Source organism: Arachis hypogaea, chromosome 1, assembly GCF_003086295.3.
Source record: "Arachis hypogaea cultivar Tifrunner chromosome 1, arahy.Tifrunner.gnm2.J5K5, whole genome shotgun sequence".
Taxonomy (NCBI): domain Eukaryota; kingdom Viridiplantae; phylum Streptophyta; class Magnoliopsida; order Fabales; family Fabaceae; genus Arachis; species Arachis hypogaea.
Window position 1 is genome coordinate 24709979 of NC_092036.1, and position 16918 is coordinate 24726896.

Below are 16918 nucleotides of genomic sequence, written 5' to 3' on the forward strand. Positions count from 1 at the left end.
TTCTGACCTCCCTGCACTCGAAGTGGATTTTCTGGAGCTACAGAAGCCCAATTGGCGGGCTCTCAACGGCATTGAAAAGTAGACATCCTGGGATTTTCAGCAATGTATAATAGTCCATACTTTGCCCGAGATTTGATGGCCCAAACCGGCGTGGCAAAACAGCCTCAGAAATTCCAGCGTTTAACGCTGGAACTGGCATAAAACTTGGAGTTAAACGCCCAAACTGGCATGAGAACTGGCGTTTAACTCCAGAAAACGTCTCTACACATAAAAGCTTCAATGCTCAGCCCAAGCACACACCAAGTGGACCCAGAAGTGGATTTTTACGTCATTTACTCATTTCTGTATACCCTAGGTTACTAGTTTACTATTAATAGGATCTTTGGACATTGTATCTGTACCTCATGACACTTTACACATTTCCTTTGTGTATCTTCCACGGTATGAGTCTCTAAACCCCATGGTTGGGGGTGAGGAGCTCTGCTGTGTCTTGATGGATTAATGCAATTACTACTGTTTCTCATTCAATCATGCTTGCTTCCATTCTAAGATAATACTTGTTCTTAACCCGGATGAATGTGATGATCCATGACAATCATCATCATTCTCAACTATGAACGTGTGCCTGACAACCACCTCCGTTCTACCTTAGATTAAGTAGTTATCTCTTGGATTCTTTAACCGGAATCTTCGTGGTATAAGCTAGAACTGATGGCGGCATTCAAGAGAATCCGGAAGGTCTAAACCTTGTCTGTGGTATTCTGAGTAGGATTCAATGATTGGATGACTGTGACGTGCTTCAAACTCCTAGCAGGCGGGGCGTTAGTGACAGACGCAAAAGAATCATTGGATTCTATTCCGGCCTGACCGAGAACCGACAGATGATTAGCCATGCTGTGACAGAGCATAGGAACATTTTCACTGAGAGGATGGGAGGTAGCCATTGACAACGGTGAAACCCTACATACAGCTTGCCATGGAAGGAGCCTTGCGTGTTTGAAGAAGAAGACAGTAGGAAAGCAGAGATTCAGAAGATGGAGCATCTCCAAAACCTCAACCTATTCTCCATTACTGCAAAACAAGTAATCATTTCATGTTCTTTTGTTCTTTTTCACAATCAATCCTGATAATTTCTGATATCCTGACTAAGATTTACAAGATAACCATAGCTTGCTTCAAGCCGACAATCTCCGTGGGATCGACCTTTGCTCACGCAAGGTATTACTTGGACGACCCAGTGCACTTGCTGGTTAGTTGTGCGGAGTTGCAAAAGTGTGATTGCAATTTCGTGCACCAAAACACTAGAATTCATTCTTAAGAACTCTGAAGAAAAATACCTAATCTAAGCAACAAGATGAACCGTCAGTTGTCCATACTCGAACAATCCCCGGCAACGGCGCCAAAAACTTGGTATGCGAAATTGTGATCAATACTTTTCACAACACAAATAATCCCCGGTGATGAATCCAAAAACTTGGTGTTCAATACCATGGCATAAACACAACTTCGCACAACTAACCAGCAAGTGTACTGGGTCGTCCAAGTAATAAACCTTACGCGAGTAAGGGTCGATCCCACAGAGATTGTTGGTATGAAGCAAGCTATGGTCACCTTGTAAATCTTAGTCAGGCAGACTCAAATGGATATGAATGATGATATACGAATAAAACATAAAGATAAAGATAGAGATACTTATGTAATTCATTGGTAGGAATTTCAGATAAGCGTGTGAAGATGCTTGTCCCTTCCGTCTCTCTGCTTTCCTACTGTCTTCATCCAATCCTTCTTACTCCTTTCCATGGCAAGCTTATGCAAGGGTTTCACCGTTGTCAGTGGCTACCTCCCATCCTCTCAGTGGAAATGTTCAACGCACCCTGTCATGGCACGGCTATCCATCTGTCGGTTCTCAATCAGGCCGGAATAGAATCCAGTGATTCTTTTGCGTCTGTCACTAACGCCCCGCCCTCAGGAGTTTGAAGCTCGTCACAGTCATTCAATCATTGAATCCTACTCAGAATACCACAGACAAGGTTAGACCTTCCGGATTCTCTTGAATGCCGCCATCAGTTCTAGCCTATACCACGAAGACTCTGATCTCACGGAATGGCTGGCTCGGTTGTCAGGCGAGCACTCGGTTGTCAGGCGATCAACCATGCATCGTGTATCAGGAATCCAAGAGATATTCACCCAATCTAAGGTAGAACGGAGGTGGTTGTCAGGCACACGTTCATAGGTGAGAATGATGATGAGTGTCATGGATCATCACATTCATCAAGTTGAAGAACAAGTGATATCTTGGAACAAGAACAAGCGGAATTGAATAGAAGAACAATAGTAATTGCATTAATACTCGAGGTACAGCAGAGCTCCACACCTTAATCTATGGTGTGTAGAAACTCCACCGTTGAAAATATATAAGAACAAGGTCTAGGCATGGCCGAATGGCCAGCCTCCCAAAGAGAGTTCAATCATAAAAACATGATCAAAAGCCCTAAATACAATAGTAAAAGGTCCTATATATAGAGAACTAGTAGCCTAGGGTGTACAGAGATGAGTAAATGACATAAAAATCCACTTCCGGACCCACTTGGTGTGTGCTTGGGCTGAGCATTGAAGCATTTTCGTGTAGAGACTCTTCTTGGAGTTAAACGCCAGCTTTTATGCCAGTTTGGGCGTTTAACTCCCATTCTTGTGCCAGTTCCGGCGTTTAACGCTGGGAATTCTGAGGGTGACTTTGAACGCCGGTTTGGGCCATCAAATCTTGGGCAAAGTATGGACTATCATATATTGCTGGAAAGCCCAGGATGTCTACTTTCCAAAGCCGCTGAGAGCGCGCCAATTGAGCTTTTGTAGCTCCAGAAAATCCGCTTCGAGTGCAGGGAGGTCAGAATCCAACAGCATCTGCAGTCATTTTCAGTCTCTGAATCAGATTTTTGCTCAGGTCCCTCAATTTCAGCCAGAAAATACCTGAAATCACAGAAAAACACACAAACTCATAGTAAAGTCCAGAAAAGTGAATTTTAACTAAAAACTAATAAAAATATACTAAAAACTAACTAGATCATACTAAAAACATACTAAAAACAATGCCAAAAAGCGTATAAATTATCCGCTCATCAGTGACCTAAAGGGGTCTATGGTCACGGTTTTGGGGGGTGGCTTAAAAGGGTCTATGGTCATAGTTTTGGGGGTGACCTAAAAGGGTCTATGGTCACGGTTTTTTACAGTGACCAAAAAGGTGCTATGGTCACGGTTTTGGGGGGTGACTTAAAGGGGCCTATGGTCACTGATGAGTCCATATTTTACGATATATTTTGGTTTGATTTGAGTGGATTTCATCACATAAACCCACATTTATTCATCTAAATTACATGCTTTTGAGCTTTCTTCCTAAATTGTGCTTGAAAATAAAAACATGCTTTTTCAGCTTATAATTGCTAAATTTTATTCACTTTAATTCCATTTGATGCCTTGATGTGCTTGTTGAGTAATTTCAGGCTTACAAGGCAAGTATGGATTGAAGAAGTGGAAGGAAAGCATGCAAAATGGGAGAAATCATGAAGAAAATAAAGTTTGGAAGCTGCTGCAAAGGTGTGTACACACAGTGATGCGTGCGTACGCACAACGGTGACTTTGTGCAAGGATGCATACGCACCAAATGTCGTGCGTACGCATGATGGGAATTCTGCGCAACTGTGCGTACGCACCGTAGGTCGTGCGTATGCACGCATGCATATGCGTGAGGTCATTAATACAAATCGCTGGGGGAAAATTCTGGGCATCCAAAACCCAATCCAACTCATTTTCTAAAGCTATTTAAGGCTAAAGTGAAGAGGAATGAAGGGGGCAGTTAGGTTTAGCTTTTATCATGTTTTAGTGTAGTTCTCTAGAGAGTGAAGCTCCCCCTCTCTCTAGAATTAGGGTTTCTTAGTTTAATTTCTTGCAATTTCTACTTTTAATTCTTATTTTGATGTAGTTTCATTTATGTTTCTATGCTTTCTTGTCTTTATCTTCTTCATCTCTTTTGTTATTTTCTCTTTTATGTCAATTTTCATGTTATGAACACTTTTGTTATTTTAATTCCAATTAATGCAAATTTATGTTTCCATGTCATTTATTGCTTTCTTTAATTGTTTTTGCTATTTTCTTGCTTTGGTAGCTTTAAAATTTATTTTAGTGCAATTTAATATTATATTATTCTCATGCGCACCAAGTGTTTAATAAAATGCTTGGCTTAGTTTTTACTTAGTTTTTCTACACTCTTGGCTTGAAATTGTTGACCTTGGTGTCCTTTGAGTCATTGATGTCCATTCTTGTTTGATATATTAGAGTAGTTAGTTAATTTGGTTTTCTTTGACTCTATGTGACCCTTAGTGTTGACATAGGACTTAGGAATTGAAATTAACTATGCCTATTTGACTTATCTTCGATGTAAGGTTGACTAAGTAGGATTAACTCTTCATAATAGTCATATGTTTGTGGTTAATGACTAGGATAGGTAGCCTTAGTTCTCAATTAACGTGCTTCAAACTCCTAGCAGGCAGGGCGTTAGTGACAGACGCAAAAGAATCGCTGGATTCTATTCCGGCCTGACCAAGAACCGACAGATGATTAGCCATGCTGTGACAGAGCATAGGAACATTTTCACTGAGAGGATGGGAGGTAGCCACTGACAACGGTGAAACCCTACATAAGCTTGCCATGGAAAGGAGTAAGAAGGATTGGATGAAGACAGTAGGAAAGCAGAGAGACGGAAGGGAAGGCATCTTCATGCGCTTATCTGAAGTTCCTACCAATGAATTACATAAGTATCTCTATCTTTATCTTTTATGTTTTTATGCGTTCATCACCATATCCATTTGAGTTTGCCTGACTAAGATTTACAAGATGACCATAGCTTGCTTCATACTAACAATCTCTGTGGGATCGACCCTTACTCGCGTAAGGTTTATTACTTGGATGACCCAGTGCACTTCCTGGTTAGTTGTGCGAAGTTGTGTAATGCCATGGTATTGAACACCAAGTTTTTGGGGTTCATGACCGGGGATTATGAGAGTTGTGAAAAGTATTGTTCACAATTTCGCGCACCAAGTTTTTGGCGCCGTTGCCGGGGATTGTTCAGTTTGGACAACTGACGGTTCATCTTGTTGCTTAGATTAGGTATTTATTTTTTTCGAAATTCTTGAAGAAGAATTCTAGAGTTTCATGATGATTTGTTGAAGTCTGGCTGGCTGAGAAGCCATGTCTAATCTCATTGGACCGAGGTTTCAACTTATCATCACAAGAGCTTGTTGATTTTTATCAATCTTGCTTTTGGAGCAGTGATCTGCTAAGGCTTGGCTGGCCATTGGCCATGTCTAGTGTTTTGGACCGAAGCTTTCTTTGAAAGCTTGGCTGACTGTGAAGCCATGTCTAATTCCTGGACCGGAGTCTTAGACTAGCATTGCACTGATTCCTGGAATTCTCATTAAGAATTTTGATAACTTTTTCCACTTAATTTTTGAAAAAGCACAAAAAAATAAAAAAAAAATCATAAAAACCAAAAATATTTCTTGTTTGAGTCTAGTGTTTCATTTTAAGTTTGGTGTCAATTATATGCATCCATTCATGTGTCTTAAGGATCTTCAAGTTGTTCTTGATGATTTTCGTGCTCTGATCTTTAAATTCAATTGACTTGAGTGTTTTGTGTGTCTCGTATGCATTCTCATTTTGTTAGTGTCAGTGGTATACAAACTGCTAAGTTTGGTGTCTTGCATGCATTGTTATTTGATTCTTATTGCATTTTGATTTATCCTTATTATTAAAAATCCAAAAATATTTTTAATTTGTGTCTTTTCAAGTCAATAATACAGAGAATTGAAGATTCAGAACATACTGCAGAGGAATTATACAGAAAAAGCTGGGCGTTCAAAACGCCCAGTGAAGAAGGACAGACTGGCGTTTAAACGCCAGCCAGGGTACCTGGTTGGGCGTTTAACGCCCAAAAAGGTAGTGTTTTGGGCGTTAAACGCCAGAATGTGCACCATTCTGGGCGTTTAACGCCAGGATGGCACAAGAGGGAAGATTCTGTTTTTCAATGCAATTTTTTTTCAGGTTTTCAAAGTTTTTCAAAATCAAATCTTTTTCAAATCATATCTTTTCAATCATATGTTTTCAAAATCAATTTCTTTCCTTTTTCAAAGATACTTGCTATCAATTAATGATTTGATTCAACATATCAAGTATGTTACCTTTTCTGTTGAGAAAGGTTTAATGTTTGGATCATATCGTTTCTTGATAGCCAAGTCATTAATTTTTAAAATCAAATCTTTTTAAAATGTTTTTCAAATCATATCTTCTCAATCACATCTTTTTTTAAAAAAACCAATCATATCTTCTTAACCACATCTTTTTCAAAATAGTTTTCAATCAAATCTTTTTGATTTCTAATTTCAAAATCTTTTTCCAAAAATCACTTGATTCCTTTTCCATTTTCATTTTCGAAAATTAAGTAATGTTTTTCAAAAATGTTTTCAAAATTTTTCACTTAATTTTCGAAAATCACTTACCTCCTTCTCACATCCTTCTATTTATGGACTAACACTATCCCTTAATGCAAAATTCGAACTCCATCTTCTTTGATAAGTTCGAATTTTCTACTTCTGTCTTCTACTCTTCTTTTCCTCTGACACTTCAGGGAATCTCTATACTGTGACATAGAGGATTCCACATTTTCTTGTTCCCTTCTCTTTCTTATGAGCAGGAGCAAAGACAAAAACATTCTTGTTGAGGCTGACCCTGAATCTGAAAGGACCTTGAAGAGAAAGCTCAGAGAAGTCAAAGCACAACTCTCTTTAGAGGACCTAACCGAATTCTTCAAAGAAGAAGAACCTATGGCAGCCGAAAACAACAACAATGCCAACAATGCAAGGAAGGTGCTGGGTGACTTTACTGCACCTACTCCCGACTTCTATGGGAGAAGCATCTCTATCCCTGCCATTGGAGCAAACAACTTTGAGCTTAAGCCTCAATTAGTTTCTCTAATGCAACAGAATTGCAAGTTCCATGGACTTCCATTGGAAGATCCTCATCCGTTTTTAGCTGAATTCTGGCAAATCTGTGACACTGTCAAGACTAATGGGGTTGACCCTGAGGTCTACAGACTTATGCTATTCCCTTTTGCTGTAAGAGACAGAGCTAGAACATGGTTGGACTCTCAACCTAAAGAAAGCCTGGACTCTTGGGAAAAGCTAGTCAATGCCTTCTTGGCAAAGTTCTTTCCACCTCAAAAATTGAGTAAGCTTAGAGTGGAAGTCCAAACCTTCAGATAGAAGGAAGGAGAATCCCTCTATGAAGCTTGGGAAAGATACAAATAATTAATCAGAAAGTGTCCTTCTGATATGCTTTCTGAATGGAGCATCATAGGTATTTTCTATGATGGTCTCTCTGAACTATCCAAGATGTCTTTGAATAGCTCTGCTGGAGGATCTCTTCATTTGAAGAAGACACCTACAGAAGCTCAAGAGCTGATTGAAATGGTTGCAAATAACCAATTCATGTACACTTCTGAAAGAAATCCTGTGAACAATGGGACTAGTCAGAAGAGAGGAGTTCTTGAGATTGACACTCTGAATGCCATATTGGCTCAGAACAAAATATTGACTCAACAAGTCAATATGATTTCTCAAAGTCTGTCTGGAATGCAAAATGCACCAGGCAGTACTAAAGAAGCTTCATCTGAGGAAGAAGCCTATGATCCTGAGAACCCTTCAATGGAAGAGGTGAATTACATGGGAGAACCCTATGGAAACACCTATAATCCTTCATGGAGAAATCATCCAAATTTTTCATGGAAGGATCAACAGAGACCCCAACAAGGTTTCAACAATAATAATGGTGGAAGAAACAGGTTTAGCAATAGCAAGCCTTTTCCATCATCTTCTCAGCAACAGACAGAGAATTCTAAGCAGAATACCTCTGACTTAGCAACCATGGTCTCTGATCTGATCAAAACCACTCAAAGTTTCATGACTGAAACAAGGTCCTCCATTAGAAATTTGGAGGGACAAGTGGGGCAGCTGAGCAAGAAAATTACTGAACTCCCTCCTAGTACTCTTCCAAGCAATACAGAAGAAAATCCAAAAGGAGAGTGCAAAGCCATCAACATGGCCGAATTTGGAGAGGAGGAAGAGGCAGTGAACGCCACTGAGGAAGGCCTCACTGGGCGTCCACTGGCCTCCAATGAGTTCCCCAATGAGGAACCATGGGAATCTGAGGCTCAAACTGAGACCATAGAGATTCCATTGGACTTACTTCTGCCATTCATGAGCTCTGATGAGTATTCTTCCTCTGAAGAGGATGAATATGTCACTGAAGAGCAAGTTGCTAAATACCTTGGAGCAATCATGAAGCTAAATGACAAGTTATTTGGAAATGAGACTTGGGAGGATGAACCCCCTTTGCTCACCAAAGAACTGGATGACTTGTCTAGGCAGACACTGCCTCAAAAGAGACAGGATCCTGGAAAGTTTTCAATACCTTGTACCATAGGCACCATGACCTTCAAGAAGGCCTTGTGTGACTTAGGGTCAAGTGTAAACCTCATGCCTCTCTCTGTAATGGAGAAGTTAGGGATCTCTGAGGTACAAGCTGCAAAAATCTCACTGGAGATGGCAGACAACTCAAGAAAACAAGCCCATGGACTTGTAGAGGATGTTCTGGTTAAGGTTGAAGACCATTACATCCCTACTGATTTCATAGTCCTAGAGACTGGAAAGTGCATGGATGAATCCATCATCCTTGGCAGACCCTTCCTAGCCACAGCAAAGGCTGTGATTGATGTTGATAGAGGAGAGTTGATCATTCAAGTGAATGAAGAATCCTTGGTGTTTAAGACCCAAGGATATCCCTCTGTCATCATGGAGAGGAAGCATGAAGAGCTTCCCTCAAAACAGAGCCAAACAGAGCCCCCACAGTCAAACTCTAAGTTTGGTGTTGGGAGGCCACAACCAAACTCTAAGTTTGGTGTTGAACCCCCACATTCAAACTCTAAGTTTGGTGTTGGGAGGTCCCAACATAGCTCTGAACATTTCTGAGGCTCCATGAGAGTCCTCTGTCAAGCTAATGACATTAAAGAAGCGCTTGTTGGGAGGCAACCCAATGTTATATTTTCTCTATTTTCTTTTGTTATTTTATCTTTTTTGTAGGTTGATGATCATAAGAAATCACAAAATCAATGAAAAAAAAAGCAAAAACAGAATGAAAAACAGGAAGAAAAACTGCACACCCTGGAGGACGCACCTACTGGCGTTTAAACGCCAGTGAGGTTAGCAGATGGGCGTTTAACGCCCAGTCTGGCACCATTCTGGGCGTTTAACGCCAGAAAGGGGCACCAGACTGGCGTTAAACGCCAGAAAAGGGCAAGAAGCTGGCGTTAAACGCCAGAAATGGGCACCAGCCCGGCGTTTAACGCCAGAATTGGCACAAAACGAGATTTTGCTTGCCATTTGGTGCAGGGATGACTTTTCCTTGACACCTCAGGATCTGTGGACCCCACAGGATCCCCACCTACCCTACCACTCTCTCTCCTCTTCACCCATTCACCAATCACCTCAACACCTCTTCCCCAAAAACCCCTCACCTATCAAATCCCTTCTTTCTCTTCACCACTCACATCCATCCTTCATAAAACCCCACCTACCTCACCATTCAAATTCAAACCACTTTCCCACCCAAACCCACCCTCAAATGGCCGAACCCTACCCTTCCCCTCTCCTATATAAACCCTCCTTCACTCCTTCATTTTCACACAACTTAAACACCATTTCTCTCCCCTTTGGCCGAACACAAAGCCATTCACTTTCTCCTCCTTTCTTCTTCTTCTACTCTCTTCTTTCTTCCTTTGCTCGAGGACGAGCAAACATTTTAAGTTTGGTGTGGTAAAAGCATTGCTTTTTGTTTTTCCATAACCATTTATGGCATCCAAGGCCGGAGAAACCTCTAGAAAGAGGAAAGGGAAGGCAAAAGCTTCCACCTCCGAGTCATGGGAGATGGAAAGATTCATCTCAAGGGTGCATCAAGACCACTTCTATGAAGTTGTGGCCTTGAAGAAGGTGATCCCCGAGGTCCCTTTTTCACTCAAAAAGGGTGAATATCCGGAGATCCGACATGAAATCCGAAGAAGAGGTTGGGAAGTTCTTACCAACCCCATTCAACAAGTCGGAATCTTGATGGTTCAAGAGTTCTATGCCAATGCATGGATCACCAAGAACCATGACCAAAGTGTGAACCCGGATCCAAAGAATTATCTTACTATGGTTTGGGGGAAATACTTGGATTTCAGTCCGGAAAGTGTAAGGTTGGCATTCAACTTGCCCATGATGCAAGGAGATGAACATCCTTACACTAGAAGGGTCAACTTTGATCAAAGGTTGGACCAAGTCCTCACAATCATATGTGAAGAGGGCGCCCAATGGAAGAGAGATTCAAGAGGGAAGCCGGTTCAATTGAGAAGGCATGACCTCAAACCCGTGGCTAGAGGATGGTTGGAGTTTATACAACGCTCAATCATTCCCACTAGCAATCGGTCCGAAGTTACCATAGACCGGGCTATCATGATCCATAGCATCATGATTGGAGAAGAAATAGAGGTTCATGAGGTTATAGCCCAAGAACTCTATAAGGTGGCGGACAAGTCCTCTACCTTGGCAAGGTTAGCCTTTCCTCACCTCATTTGTCACCTCTGTTATTCAGTTGGAGTTGACATAGAGGGAGACACCCCCATTGATGAGGACAAGCCCATCACTAAGAAGAGGATGGAGCACACAAGAGACCCCACTCATCATGAGATCCCTGAGATTCCTCAAGGGATGCACTTTCCTCCACAAAACTATTGGGAGCAACTAAACACCTCCCTAGGAGAATTGAGTTCCAACATGGGACAACTAAGGGTGGAGCACCAAGAACACTCCATCATCCTCCATGAAATTAGAGAAGATCAAAGAATCATGAGGGAGGAGCAACAAAGACAAGGAAAAGACATTGAGGAGCTCAAGCACTCCATAGGATCTTCAAGAGGAAGAAAGAGCCGCCATCACTAAGGTGGACCCGTTCCCTGATTTCCTTGTTCTTTATTCTTCTGTTTTTCGAATTTCTTTGTGCTTATGTCTATCCATGTTTGTGTCTTGTGATCATTAGTGTCTTAGTGTCTATGCCTTAAAGTTATGAATGTCCTATGAATCCATCACCTTTCTTGAATAAAAATGTGCTTAATTGAAAAAGAAAAGAATTGCATGAATTTTGAATTTTATAACAGTTTAATTATTTTGATGTGGTGGCAATATTTTTGTTTTCTGAATGTATGCTTAAACAGTGCATATGTTTCTTGAATTTGTGGTTCATGAATATTGGCTCTTGAAAGAATGATGAAAAAGGAGACATGTTACTGAGGATCTGAAAAATCATTAAAATGATTCTTGAAGCAAGAAAAAGCAATGAATATTCAAAAAAAAAAGAAAAAAAAGAGAAGAAAGAAAGAAAAAGAAAAAAATAAAGTTGTGATCCAAGGGAAAAAGAGTGTGCTTAAGAACCCTGGACACCTCTAATTGGGGACTCTAGCAAAGCTGAGTCACAATCTGAAAAGGTTCACCCAATTATGTGTCTGTGGCATGTATGTATCCGGTGGTAATACTGGAAGACAGAGTGCTTTGGGCCACGGCCAAGACTCAATAAGTAGCTATGTTCAAGAATCATCATACTCTACTAGGAGAATCAATAGCACTATCTGGATTCTAAGTTCCTAAAGAAGCCAATCATTCTGAATTTCAAAGGATAGAGTGAGATGCCAAAACTGTTCAGAGGCAAAAAGCTAAAAGCCCCGCTCATCTAATTAATACTGATCTTCATAGATGTTTTTGGAATTCATTGCATATTCTCTTCTTTTTATCTTATTTGACTTTCAGTTGCTTGAGGACAAGCAACAATTTAAGTTTGGTGTTGTGATGAGCGGATAATTTGTACGCTTTTTGGCATTGTTTTTAGTATGTTTTTGGTATGATCTAGTTAGTTTTTAGTATATTTTTATTAGTTTTTAGTTAAAATTCACTTTTCTGGACTTTACTATGAGTTTGTGTGTTTTTCTGTGATTTCAGGTATTTTCTGGCTGAAATTGAGGGACCTGAGCAAAAATCTGATTCAGAGACTAAAAAGGACTGCAGATGCTGTTGGACTCTGACCTCCCTGCACTCGAAATGGATTTTCTGGAGCTACAGAAGCCCAATTAGCGCGCCCTTAACGGCGTTGGAAAGTAGACATCCTGGGCTTTCCAGCAATATATGATAGTCCATACTTTGCCCAAGATTTGATGGCCCAAACCGGCGTTCAAAGTCACCCTCAGGAATTCCAGCGTTAAACGCCGGAACTGGCACCAAAATGGGAGTTAAACGCCCAAACTGGCATAAAAGCTGGCGTTTAACTCCAAGAGAAGTCTCTGCACGAAAATGCTTCATTGCTCAGCCCAAGCACACACCAAGTGGGCCCGGAAGTGGATTTTTATGTCATTTACTCATTTCTGTAAACCTAAGGCTACTAGTTTTCTATAAGTAGGACCTTTTACTATTGTATTTTCATCTTGGTTCTTCTGGTTCCCTCTCTGGGGCCGAGGCCAATGATCACTTTTGTTCTTATGTATTCTCAACGGTGGAGTTTCTACACACCATAGATTAAGGTGTGGAGCTCTGCTGTACCTCGAGTATTAATGCAATTACTATTGTTCTTCCATTCAATTCCGCTTGTTCTTGTTCTAAGATATCACTTGTTCTTCAACTTGATGAATGTGATGATCCGTGACACTCATCATCATTCTCACCTATGAACGTGTGACTGACAACCACCTCCGTTCTACCTTCGATTGGGTGAATATCTCTTGGATTCCTGATTGCACGATGCATGGTTGATCGCCTGACAACCGAGTGCTCGCCTGACAACCGAGCCAACCATTACGTGAAATCAGAGTCTTCGTGGTATAGGCTAGAAATGATGGCGGCATTCAAGAGAATCCGGAAGGTCTAACCTTGTCTGTGGTATTCTGAGTAGGATTCAATGATTGAATGACTGTGACGTGCTTCAAACTCCTAGCAGGCAGGGCGTTAGTGACAGACGCAAAAGAATCGCTGGATTCTATTCCGGCCTGACCGAGAACCGACAGATGATTAGCCATGCTGTGACAGAGCATAGGAACATTTTCACTGAGAGGATGGGAGGTAGCCACTGACAACGGTGAAACCCTACATAAGCTTGCCATGTAAAGGAGTAAGAAGGATTGGATGAAGACAGTAGGAAAGCAGAGAGACGGAAGGGAAGGCATCTTCATGCGCTTATCTGAAGTTCCTACCAATGAATTACATAAGTATCTCTATCTTTATCTTTTATGTTTTTATGCGTTCATCACCATATCCATTTGAGTTTGCCTGACTAAGATTTACAAGATGACCATAGCTTGCTTCATACTAACAATCTCTGTGGGATCGACCCTTACTCGCATAAGGTTTATTACTTGGACGACCTAGTGCACTTGCTGGTTAGTTGTGCGAAGTTGTGTAATGCCATGGTATTGAACACCAAGTTTTTGGGGTTCATGACCGGGGATTATGAGAGTTGTGAAAAGTATTGTTCACAATTTCGCGCACCACTTATACCATGAAGACTCTGATCTTGAACCAGAAGGCTAAGAGATATGCATTCAAGCTCGTTTGCATGTAGAACGGGAGTGTTTGTCAGGCACGCGTTCATAAGTGAGAATGGTGATGAGCATCACATAATCATCACATTCATCATGTTCTTGTGTGCGAATGGATATCTTAGAACAAGAATAAGCATGAATTGAATAGAAAACAGTAGTACTTTGCATTAATACTCGAGGAACAGCAGAGCTCCACACCTTAATCTATGGTGTGTAGAAACTCCACCGTTGAAAATACATAAGTACAAGGTCTAGGCATGGCCGAATGGCCAGCCTCCCCAAATGACATATGAATTCGAAAATAGGGAAAAAGACCCCTAGTACAATAGTAAAAAGTTTTATTTATACTAAACTAGTTACTAGGGTTATAGAAATGAGTAAATAATGCATAAATCCACTTTCGGGACCACTTGGTGTGTGTTTGGGCTGAGCATTGAAGCTTTCACGTGTAGAGGTTTTCCTTGGAGTTAAACGCTAGTTTGTAACTTGTTTCTGGTGTTTAACTCTGCTTTGCAACTTGTTTCTGGCTTTTAACGCCAGAATAGGGCAGAAAGCTGGTGTTAAATGCCAGTTTGCATCGTCTAAACTCGGGCAAAGTATAGACTATTATATATTTCTGGAAAGCCCTGGATGTCTACTTTCCAAATCAGTTGAGAGCGTACCATTTGGACTTCTATAGCTCCAAAAATTCCATTTAGAGTGCATGGAGGTCAAAATCCAACAGCATCTGCAGTCCTTGGTCAGCCTCTGAATCAGATTTTTGCTCAGGTCCTTCAATTTAAGCCAGAAAATACCTGAAATCACAGAAAAACATACAAACTCATAGTAAAGTCCAGAAATGTGATTTTTTCCTAAAAACTAATAAAAATATACTAAAAACTAACTAAATCATACTAAAAACTATATAAAAACAATGCCAAAAAGTGTATAAATTATCCGCTCATCACAACACCAAACTTAAATTGTTGCTTGTCCCCAACCAACTAAAAACAAAATAGGATAAAAAGAAGAGAATATACAATGAATCCACAGTATCAATGAAACTTAGTCCCAACTAGATGAGCGGGGCTAGTAGCTTTTTGCTTCTGAATGGTTTTGGCATCTCATTTTATCCTTTAAAATACAGAATGATTGGCATCTATAAGAACTCAGAATTTTGGATAGTGTTATTGACTCTCCTAGTTTAGTGTGTTGATTCTTGAACACAGTTACTTTATGAGTCTTGGCTGTGGCCCTAAGCACTTTGTTTTCCAGTATTACCATCGGATACATAAATGCCACAGACACATAATTGGGTGAACCTTTTCAGATTGTGACTCAGCTTTACTAAAGTCCCCAATTAGAGGTGTCCAGAGTTCTTAAGCACACTCTTTTTACTTTGGATCATGAATTTAACCACTCAGTCTCAACCTTTTCACTTGGACTTTCATGACACAAGCACATGGTTAGGGACAGCTTGATTTAGCCGCTTAGGCCTGGATATTATTTCCTTGGGCCCTCCTATCCATTAATGCTCAAAGCCTTGGATCCTTTTTACCCTTGCCTTTTGGTTTAAAGGGCTATTGGCTTTTTCTGCTTGCTTTTTCTTTTTCTTTCTTTTTCTTTGTTTTCTTTTTTTGCCATTTTTTTCACTGTTTTTTCTTGCTTCAAGAATCAATTTCATGATTTTTCATATTATCAATAACATTTCTCTTTGTTCATCATTCTTTCAAGAGATCCAAGTACTTCTTGTTCTTTTGTAATTAAGCACATTTTTCATTTAAGAGAGGTGAAGGATTCATGGAATTATTCATAGCTTTAAGACATAGACACTAGTCACTAATGATCATGTAATGAAGACACAAAACATAGCCAAACATAAAGCTCAAAACCGAAAACAGAAAAATAAATAGACAAGGAGAGTAAGGAATGAGTCCACCTTAGTGAGGGTGGCGTCTTCCTCTTGAAGAACCAATGGTGCTTTTGAGCTCCTCTATGTCTCTTCCTTGCCTTTGTTGCTCCATCCCTAGTGATTTTGGTGCTCCTATCCTTAGTTGCTCCTAATAGTTGTATGGAGAAAAATGTATCCCTTGAGGTATCTCAGAGATTTCTTGATGAGGGAATTCCTCATGCTCTTGTTGAGGTCCATGAGTGGGCTCTCTTGTTTGCTCCATCCTTTTCTTAGTGATGATCTTGTCCTCTTTAATGAGGATGTCTTCCTCTATGACAATTCCAGCTGAATTGCATAGGGATCACCTTTTTCTTGGCCACAACTTCATAGAAGTGGTCTTGATGGACCTTTGAGATGAATCTTTCCATCTCCCATGACTCAGAGGTGAAAGCAATTGCCTTCCCTTTTCTCTTTCTAGAGGTTTCTCCGGCCTTAGGTGCCATAAATGGTTATAGAAAAACAAAAAGCAATGCTTTTACCACACCAAACTTAAAAGGTTTGCTCGTCCTCGAGCAAAAGAAGAAAGAAAGAAGGAGAAGAAGAAGAGAATGGAGGAGATGGAGGGAGAGAGAATGAGTTGAGGTTGGTGGGGATCCTGTGGGGTCCACAGATCCTGAGGGGTCAAGGACTTTTCATCCCTACTTCATTTAGGCGTGCAAAAATGCCCTTAATATGCAATCCTGGCATTTAACACCAGACTACTACTCGTTTCTGGCGTTAAACACCATCTTTTATTCCTTTCCTGGCGTTAAACGCCAGGCTGCAACCTGTTTTTGGCGTTTAATGCCAGTTTATTGCTTCTTTCTGGCGTTTAACACCAGTCTGGTGCTTCTTTCTGGCGTTTAACGCCCAGAATGGTGCCATACTGGGCGTTAAACGCCTATTCTGCTATCCTTACTGGCGTTTAAATGCCAGTAAGTTTCTCCTCCAGGGTGTGCTATTTTTAATAATGTTTTTTATTTTTCTTTTATTTTTGTAGTTGTTTTTGTGACTCCACATGATCATCAACCTAAGAAAATAAGAAATAGCATAGATAAATGAAATTGGGTTGCCTCCCAATAAGCGCTTCTTTAATATCAATAGCTTGATAGTGAGCTCTCATGGAGCTACACAGATATTCAAAGCATTGTTGGGACCTCCCAACACCAAACTTAGAGTTTGAATGTGGGGGTTCAACACCAAACTTAGAGTTTGGTTGTGGCCTCCCAACACTAAATTTAGAGTTTGCCTGTGGGGGCTCTGGTTGACTCTTCAGTGAGAGAAGCTTTTCT

General features: G+C 40.6%; 1 non-coding gene across 1 annotated transcript; it reads right to left on the reverse strand.

Annotated features, from left to right (window-relative positions):
- Positions 1-7277: 7277 nt before the first annotated feature.
- LOC112712130 (small nucleolar RNA R71) lies at positions 7278-7385 on the reverse strand. Its single transcript, XR_003157688.1, has one exon. It is a non-coding gene; the product is annotated as a small nucleolar RNA R71 (small nucleolar RNA).
- Positions 7386-16918: the final 9533 nt, after the last annotated feature.